General features: G+C 42.4%; 1 protein-coding gene across 1 annotated transcript in view; it reads left to right on the top strand.

Annotated features, from left to right (window-relative positions):
* Nucleotides 1–252: 252 nt before the first annotated feature.
* Nucleotides 253–10,237, top strand: part of LOC130316762 (arylacetamide deacetylase-like 4) — a 32,689-nt gene continuing 22,704 nt past the window's right edge. The window contains exon 1 of the mRNA XM_056552812.1: nucleotides 253–327. The gene's annotated coding sequence lies outside the window, so the exon portion shown is untranslated. The remainder of the gene's footprint in view (nucleotides 328–10,237) is intronic.

Raw genomic sequence — 10,237 nt, 5'->3', positions numbered from 1 at the left:
GCTACCCGGCCTCCGTCTTCTTCCCACGATCCCCTCGACATCCAGGGGTGGCCAGAACGGGGGGGTTGCCATGGCAACCCACTCTCCTGCTCTGCCATTGGTCAGAATCAATTCTGACTAATGGCAGGGGATAGGAGGAGATTGCAGCTCTGACCCTCTGTCACCAGAGACCCGATCAGCCCGGAATAGGAGAAATCTGAAATGACATGCGATTTTCTGCGATCGCCCACATGGGGGGGGGGGGGGGCATTTGCACGGCATGCCTGCTGAAGGATTTCCCGGTGAGCGGTAGAGACCGGAAAACATCATGAGTCCTTAAAGCCCAGGGTGCGGAGCATACGTCATGGGTCCTTAAGGGGTTAAAGAAGGGAGGGCTCAATATTCGCGAATATGTGCAAAAAAAATAAATTCATATTCGTAATTAGGAATATAGTGCTATATTCGCGATTATAGTTCGAATTGTGGTCACCCATGGGGTCCCCTTAGGAATAGATATATATATTATTGTTACTTAACCCCTTGTGATCTCCTATTCCACGCCTCCATTGGCCTCACTCCATGATAAATCTACCATCTTGTGCGCCCTCCTGGTTTGGGGCAGGGGAGGACTGTACTACAGGTCCGGCCCCTCTGGAGGACTCATTGATCAGCTGATCGTCACCACATTTGTGGGCGGGGCTATGGCTCAAACTAATTTTTTACCCATTTTCTGGTCAACAAAACAGCAATAAAGAAGCGGAGGTTTGTCCATGTTTATTCCTTTTAAGGCTGTAACCTCCATGCGATTGGCGCTTCTGGGCCTTTTATTTGCCAAGCTACATCTCCAAAAAGAAAATGGCAGTTTTGGGGCTAAAGCTTTAAACAATAATGGCTGCAAGTACAGCCAGAAAGGTGGGAAAACTGCCTCAAAACGTTGTGCGGGAATGGAGGGGCCCTCTCTGCGGCCAGCTGCAAGGGGACGCTCAGGTGAGGGGGACGCTGAGGTCTGGGAGGCTGCTATGGTGGGAAGTTCACCCGGGTGTGGAGGCCGCTCAGGTGCGTAGGGGGGTTTATATTTGGGGGACTGTTCAGGTGTGGAGGCCGCTCGGGTGTAAAGGGGGGTTTAGATTTGGGGGACTGATCAGGTGTGGAGGCTGTTCAGGTGTCTCCTCTCCTCACACTGATCTGTATTACAATGTATCAGTCTCCTCTCCTCACACTGATCTGTATTACAATGTATCAGTCTCCTCTCCTCGTACTGATCTGTATTACAATGTATCAGTCTCCTCTCCTCACACTGATCTGTATTACAATGTATCAGTCTCCTCTCCTCGTACTGATCTGTATTACAATGTATCAGTCTCCTCTCCTCACACTGATCTGTATTACAATGTATCAGTCTCCTCTCCTCACACTGATCTGTATTACAATGTATCAGTCTCCTCTCCTCGTACTGATCTGTATTACAATGTATCAGTCTCCTCTCCTCACACTGATCTGTATTACAATGTATCAGTCTCCCTCTCCTCGTACTGATCTGTATTACAATGTATCAGTCTCCTCTCCTCGTACTGATCTGTATTACAATGTATCAGTCTCCTCTCCTCACACTGATCTGTATTACAATGTATCAGTCTCCTCTCCTCGTACTGATCTGTATTACAATGTATCAGTCTCCTCTCCTCACACTGATCTGTATTACAATGTATCAGTCTCCTCTCCTCACACTGATCTGTATTACAATGTATCAGTCTCCTCTCCTCGTACTGATCTGTATTACAATGTATCAGTCTCCTCTCCTCAAACTGATCTGTATTACAATGTATCAGTCTCCTCTCCTCATACTGATCTGTATTACAATGTATCAGTCTCCTCTCCTCGTACTGATCTGTATTACAATGTATCAGTCTCCTCTCCTCACACTGATCTGTATTACAATGTATCAGTCTCCTCTCCTCGTACTGATCTGTATTACAATGTATCAGTCTCCTCTCCTCACACTGATCTGTATTACAATGTATCAGTCTCCTCTCCTCACACTGATCTGTATTACAATGTATCAGTCTCCTCTCCTCACACTGATCTGTATTACAATGTATCAGTCTCCTCTCCTCGTACTGATCTGTATTACAATGTATCAGTCTCCTCTCCTCACACTGATCTGTATTACAATGTATCAGTCTCCTCTCCTCGTACTGATCTGTATTACAATGTATCAGTCTCCTCTCCTCACACTGATCTGTATTACAATGTATCAGTCTCCTCACACTGATCTGTATTACAATGTATCAGTCTCCTCTCCTCGTACTGATCTGTATTACAATGTATCAGTCTCCTCTCCTCACACTGATCTGTATTACAATGTATCAGTCTCCTCTCCTCGTACTGATCTGTATTACAATGTATCAGTCTCCTCTCCTCGTACTGATCTGTATTACAATGTATCAGTCTCCTCTCCTCGTACTGATCTGTATTACAATGTATCAGTCTCCTCGCACTGATCTGTATTACAATGTATCAGTCTCCTCTCCTCACACTGATCTGTATTACAATGTATCAGTCTCCTCTCCTCGCACTGATCTGTATTACAATGTATCAGTCTCCTCTCCTCGTACTGATCTGTATTACAATGTATCAGTCTCCTCTCCTCACACTGATCTGTATTACAATGTATCAGTCTCCTCTCCTCGTACTGATCTGTATTACAATGTATCAGTCTCCTCTCCTCGTACTGATCTGTATTACAATGTATCAGTCTCCTCTCCTCGTACTGATCTGTATTACAATGTATCAGTCTCCTCTCCTCACACTGATCTGTATTACAATGTATCAGTCTCCTCTCCTCGTACTGATCTGTATTACAATGTATCAGTCTCCTCTCCTCACACTGATCTGTATTACAATGTATCAGTCTCCTCTCCTCGCACTGATCTGTATTACAATGTATCAGTCTCCGCTCCTCACACTGATCTGTATTACAATGTATCAGTCTCCTCTCCTCGTACTGATCTGTATTACAATGTATCAGTCTCCTCTCCTCACACTGATCTGTATTACAATGTATCAGTCTCCTCTCTCGTACTGATCTGTATTACAATGTATCAGTCTCCTCTCCTCGTACTGATCTGTATTACAATGTATCAGTCTCCTCTCCTCACACTGATCTGTATTACAATGTATCAGTCTCCTCTCCTCGCACTGATCTGTATTACAATGTATCAGTCTCCTCTCCTCACACTGATCTGTATTACAATGTATCAGTCTCCTCGTACTGATCTGTATTACAATGTATCAGTCTCCTCTCCTCACACTGATCTGTATTACAATGTATCAGTCTCCTCTCCTCACACTGATCTGTATTACAATGTATCAGTCTCCTCTCCTCACAACTGATCTGTATTACAATGTATCAGTCTCCTCTCCTCGTACTGATCTTTATTACAATGTATCAGTCTCCTCTCCTCGTACTGATCTGTATTACAATGTATCAGTCTCCTCTCCTCGTACTGATCTGTATTACAATGTATCAGTCTCCTCTCCTCGTACTGATCTGTATTACAATGTATCAGTCTCCTCTCCTCGCACTGATCTGTATTACAATGTATCAGTCTCCTCTCCTCACACTGATCTGTATTACAATGTATCAGTCTCCTCTCCTCACACTGATCTGTATTACAATGTATCAGTCTCCTCTCCTCGTACTGATCTGTATTACAATGTATCAGTCTCCTCTCCTCACACTGATCTGTATTACAATGTATCAGTCTCCTCTCCTCACACTGATCTGTATTACAATGTATCAGTCTCCTCTCCTCGTACTGATCTGTATTACAATGTATCAGTCTCCTCTCCTCGTACTGATCTGTATTACAATGTATCAGTCTCCTCTCCTCGTACTGATCTGTATTACAATGTATCAGTCTCCTCTCCTCGTACTGATCTGTATTACAATGTATCAGTCTCCTCTCCTCGTACTGATCTGTATTACAATGTATCAGTCTCCTCTCCTCGTACTGATCTGTATTACAATGTATCAGTCTCCTCTCCTCACACTGATCTGTATTACAATGTATCAGTCTCCTCTCCTCGTACTGATCTGTATTACAATGTATCAGTCTCCTCTCCTCGTACTGATCTGTATTACAATGTATCAGTCTCCTCTCCTCACACTGATCTGTATTACAATGTATCAGTCTCCTCTCCTCGTACTGATCTGTATTACAATGTATCAGTCTCCTCTCCTCACACTGATCTGTATTACAATGTATCAGTCTCCTCTCCTCGCACTGATCTGTATTACAATGTATCAGTCTCCTCTCCTCACACTGATCTGTATTACAATGTATCAGTCTCCTCTCCTCGTACTGATCTGTATTACAATGTATCAGTCTCCTCTCCTCGCACTGATCTGTATTACAATGTATCAGTCTCCTCTCCTCGTACTGATCTGTATTACAATGTATCAGTCTCCTCTCCTCGTACTGATCTGTATTACAATGTATCAGTCTCCTCACACTGATCTGTATTACAATGTATCAGTCTCCTCTCCTCGTACTGATCTGTATTACAATGTATCAGTCTCCTCTCCTCACACTGATCTGTATTACAATGTATCAGTCTCCTCTCCTCGTACTGATCTGTATTACAATGTATCAGTCTCCTCTCCTCACACTGATCTGTATTACAATGTATCAGTCTCCTCTCCTCGTACTGATCTGTATTACAATGTATCAGTCTCCTCTCCTCACACTGATCTGTATTACAATGTATCAGTCTCCTCTCCTCGTACTGATCTGTATTACAATGTATCAGTCTCCTCTCCTCACACTGATCTGTATTACAATGTATCAGTCTCCTCTCCTCGTACTGATCTGTATTACAATGTATCAGTCTCCTCTCCTCACACTGATCTGTATTACAATGTATCAGTCTCCTCTCCTCGTACTGATCTGTATTACAATGTATCAGTCTCCTCTCCTCGTACTGATCTGTATTACAATGTATCAGTCTCCTCTCCTCACACTGATCTGTATTACAATGTATCAGTCTCCTCTCCTCACTACTGATCTGTATTACAATGTATCAGTCTCCTCTCCTCACACTGATCTGTATTACAATGTATCAGTCTCCTCTCCTCACACTGATCTGTATTACAATGTATCAGTCTCCTCTCCTCACACTGATCTGTATTACAATGTATCAGTCTCCTCTCCTCGTACTGATCTGTATTACAATGTATCAGTCTCCTCTCCTCACACTGATCTGTATTACAATGTATCAGTCTCCTCTCCTCGTACTGATCTGTATTACAATGTATCAGTCTCCTCTCCTCACACTGATCTGTATTACAATGTATCAGTCTCCTCTCCTCACACTGATCTGTATTACAATGTATCAGTCTCCTCTCCTCGTACTGATCTGTATTACAATGTATCAGTCTCCTCTCCTCACACTGATCTGTATTACAATGTATCAGTCTCCTCTCCTCACACTGATCTGTATTACAATGTATCAGTCTCCTCTCCTCGTACTGATCTGTATTACAATGTATCAGTCTCCTCTCCTCGTACTGATCTGTATTACAATGTATCAGTCTCCTCTCCTCACACTGATCTGTATTACAATGTATCAGTCTCCTCTCCTCGTACTGATCTGTATTACAATGTATCAGTCTCCTCTCCTCACACTGATCTGTATTACAATGTATCAGTCTCCTCTCCTCGTACTGATCTGTATTACAATGTATCAGTCTCCTCTCCTCACACTGATCTGTATTACAATGTATCAGTCTCCTCTCCTCACACTGATCTGTATTACAATGTATCAGTCTCCTCTCCTCGTACTGATCTGTATTACAATGTATCAGTCTCCTCTCCTCACACTGATCTGTATTACAATGTATCAGTCTCCTCTCCTCACACTGATCTGTATTACAATGTATCAGTCTCCTCTCCTCGTACTGATCTGTATTACAATGTATCAGTCTCCTCTCCTCGTACTGATCTGTATTACAATGTATCAGTCTCCTCTCCTCACACTGATCTGTATTACAATGTATCAGTCTCCTCTCCTCGCACTGATCTGTATTACAATGTATCAGTCTCCTCTCCTCACACTGATCTGTATTACAATGTATCAGTCTCCTCTCCTCGTACTGATCTGTATTACAATGTATCAGTCTCCTCTCCTCGACACTGATCTGTATTACAATGTATCAGTCTCCTCTCCTCACACTGATCTGTATTACAATGTATCAGTCTCCTCTCCTCACACTGATCTGTATTACAATGTATCAGTCTCCTCTCCTCACACTGATCTGTATTACAATGTATCAGTCTCCTCTCCTCGTACTGATCTGTATTACAATGTATCAGTCTCCTCTCCTCACACTGATCTGTATTACAATGTATCAGTCTCCTCTCCTCGTACTGATCTGTATTACAATGTATCAGTCTCCTCTCCTCACACTGATCTGTATTACAATGTATCAGTCTCCTCTCCTCACACTGATCTGTATTACAATGTATCAGTCTCCTCTCCTCACACTGATCTGTATTACAATGTATCAGTCTCCTCTCCTCGTACTGATCTGTATTACAATGTATCAGTCTCCTCTCCTCACACTGATCTGTATTACAATGTATCAGTCTCCTCTCCTCACACTGATCTGTATTACAATGTATCAGTCTCCTCTCCTCGTACTGATCTGTATTACAATGTATCAGTCTCCTCTCCTCACACTGATCTGTATTACAATGTATCAGTCTCCTCTCCTCACACTGATCTGTATTACAATGTATCAGTCTCCTCTCCTCGTACTGATCTGTATTACAATGTATCAGTCTCCTCTCCTCGTACTGATCTGTATTACAATGTATCAGTCTCCTCTCCTCACACTGATCTGTATTACAATGTATCAGTCTCCTCTCCTCACACTGATCTGTATTACAATGTATCAGTCTCCTCTCCTCACACTGATCTGTATTACAATGTATCAGTCTCCTCTCCTCGTACTGATCTGTATTACAATGTATCAGTCTCCTCTCCTCGTACTGATCTGTATTACAATGTATCAGTCTCCTCTCCTCACACTGATCTGTATTACAATGTATCAGTCTCCTCTCCTCACACTGATCTGTATTACAATGTATCAGTCTCCTCTCCTCGTACTGATCTGTATTACAATGTATCAGTCTCCTCTCCTCACACTGATCTGTATTACAATGTATCAGTCTCCTCTCCTCGTACTGATCTGTATTACAATGTATCAGTCTCCTCTCCTCACACTGATCTGTATTACAATGTATCAGTCTCCTCTCCTCGTACTGATCTGTATTACAATGTATCAGTCTCCTCTCCTCACACTGATCTGTATTACAATGTATCAGTCTCCTCTCCTCACACTGATCTGTATTACAATGTATCAGTCTCCTCTCCTCGTACTGATCTGTATTACAATGTATCAGTCTCCTCTCCTCACACTGATCTGTATTACAATGTATCAGTCTCCTCTCCTCGTACTGATCTGTATTACATTGTATCAGTCTCCTCTCCTCGCACTGATCTGTATTACAATGTATCAGTCTCCTCTCCTCACACTGATCTGTATTACAATGTATCAGTCTCCTCTCCTCACACTGATCTGTATTACAATGTATCAGTCTCCTCTCCTCACACTGATCTGTATTACAATGTATCAGTCTCCTCTCCTCACACTGATCTGTATTACAATGTATCAGTCTCCTCTCCTCGTACTGATCTGTATTACAATGTATCAGTCTCCTCTCCTCACACTGATCTGTATTACAATGTATCAGTCTCCTCTCCTCGTACTGATCTGTATTACAATGTATCAGTCTCCTCTCCTCGCACTGATCTGTATTACAATGTATCAGTCTCCTCTCCTCACACTGATCTGTATTACAATGTATCAGTCTCCTCTCCTCGTACTGATCTGTATTACAATGTATCAGTCTCCTCTCCTCACACTGATCTGTATTACAATGTATCAGTCTCCTCTCCTCACACTGATCTGTATTACAATGTATCAGTCTCCTCTCCTCACACTGATCTGTATTACAATGTATCAGTCTCCTCTCCTCGTACTGATCTGTATTACAATGTATCAGTCTCCTCGCACTGATCTGTATTACAATGTATCAGTCTCCTCTCCTCACACTGATCTGTATTACAATGTATCAGTCTCCTCTCCTCACACTGATCTGTATTACAATGTATCAGTCTCCTCTCCTCACACTGATCTGTATTACAATGTATCAGTCTCCTCTCCTCGCACTGATCTGTATTACAATGTATCAGTCTCCTCTCCTCACACTGATCTGTATTACAATGTATCAGTCTCCTCGTACTGATCTGTATTACAATGTATCAGTCTCCTCGCACTGATCTGTATTACAATGTATCAGTCTCCTCGTACTGATCTGTATTACAATGTATCAGTCTCCTCTCCTCGCACTGATCTGTATTACAATGTATCAGTCTCCTCTCCTCGCACTGATCTGTATTACAATGTATCAGTCTCCTCTCCTCGCACTGATCTGTATTACAATGTATCAGTCTCCTCGTACTGATCTGTATTACAATGTATCAGTCTCCTCTCCTCGTACTGATCTGTATTACAATGTATCAGTCTCCTCTCCTCGTACTGATCTGTATTACAATGTATCAGTCTCCTCTCCTCGTACTGATCTGTATTACAATGTATCAGTCTCCTCTCCTCACACTGATCTGTATTACAATGTATCAGTCTCCTCTCCTCGCACTGATCTGTATTACAATGTATCAGTCTCCTCTCCTCACACTGATCTGTATTACAATGTATCAGTCTCCTCTCCTCACACTGATCTGTATTACAATGTATCAGTCTCCTCTCCTCGTACTGATCTGTATTACAATGTATCAGTCTCCTCTCCTCACACTGATCTGTATTACAATGTATCAGTCTCCTCTCCTCACACTGATCTGTATTACAATGTATCAGTCTCCTCTCCTCACACTGATCTGTATTACAATGTATCAGTCTCCTCTCCTCGTACTGATCTGTATTACAATGTATCAGTCTCCTCTCCTCACACTGATCTGTATTACAATGTATCAGTCTCCTCGTACTGATCTGTATTACAATGTATCAGTCTCCTCTCCTCGTACTGATCTGTATTACAATGTATCAGTCTCCTCTCCTCGTACTGATCTGTATTACAATGTATCAGTCTCCTCTCCTCGTACTGATCTGTATTACAATGTATCAGTCTCCTCTCCTCACACTGATCTGTATTACAATGTATCAGTCTCCTCTCCTCACACTGATCTGTATTACAATGTATCAGTCTCCTCTCCTCACACTGATCTGTATTACAATGTATCAGTCTCCTCTCCTCACACTGATCTGTATTACAATGTATCAGTCTCCTCTCCTCGTACTGATCTGTATTACAATGTATCAGTCTCCTCTCCTCGCACTGATCTGTATTACAATGTATCAGTCTCCTCTCCTCGCACTGATCTGTATTACAATGTATCAGTCTCCTCTCCTCACACTGATCTGTATTACAATGTATCAGTCTCCTCTCCTCACACTGATCTGTATTACAATGTATCAGTCTCCTCTCCTCACACTGATCTGTATTACAATGTATCAGTCTCCTCTCCTCGTACTGATCTGTATTACAATGTATCAGTCTCCGCTCCTCGTACTGATCTGTATTACAATGTATCAGTCTCCTCTCCTCGTACTGATCTGTATTACAATGTATCAGTCTCCTCTCCTCGCACTGATCTGTATTACAATGTATCAGTCTCCTCTCCTCGTACTGATCTGTATTACAATGTATCAGTCTCCTCTCCTCACACTGATCTGTATTACAATGTATCAGTCTCCTCTCCTCACACTGATCTGTATTACAATGTATCAGTCTCCTCTCCTCGTACTGATCTGTATTACAATGTATCAGTCTCCTCTCCTCGCACTGATCTGTATTACAATGTATCAGTCTCCTCTCCTCACACTGATCTGTATTACAATGTATCAGTCTCCTCTCCTCGTACTGATCTGTATTACAATGTATCAGTCTCCTCTCCTCACACTGATCTGTATTACAATGTATCAGTCTCCTCTCCTCGTACTGATCTGTATTACAATGTATCAGTCTCCTCTCCTCGTACTGATCTGTATTACAATGTATCAGTCTCCTCTCCTCACACTGATCTGTATTACAATGTATCAGTCTCCTCTCCTCAC

The sequence above is a fragment of the Hyla sarda genome, unplaced genomic scaffold (genome assembly GCF_029499605.1).
Source record: "Hyla sarda isolate aHylSar1 unplaced genomic scaffold, aHylSar1.hap1 scaffold_1955, whole genome shotgun sequence".
Classification (NCBI taxonomy): Eukaryota; Metazoa; Chordata; class Amphibia; order Anura; family Hylidae; genus Hyla; species Hyla sarda.
Note: the sequence above shows the minus strand (reverse complement) of the source record. Positions and strands in the feature narration are given on the sequence as shown.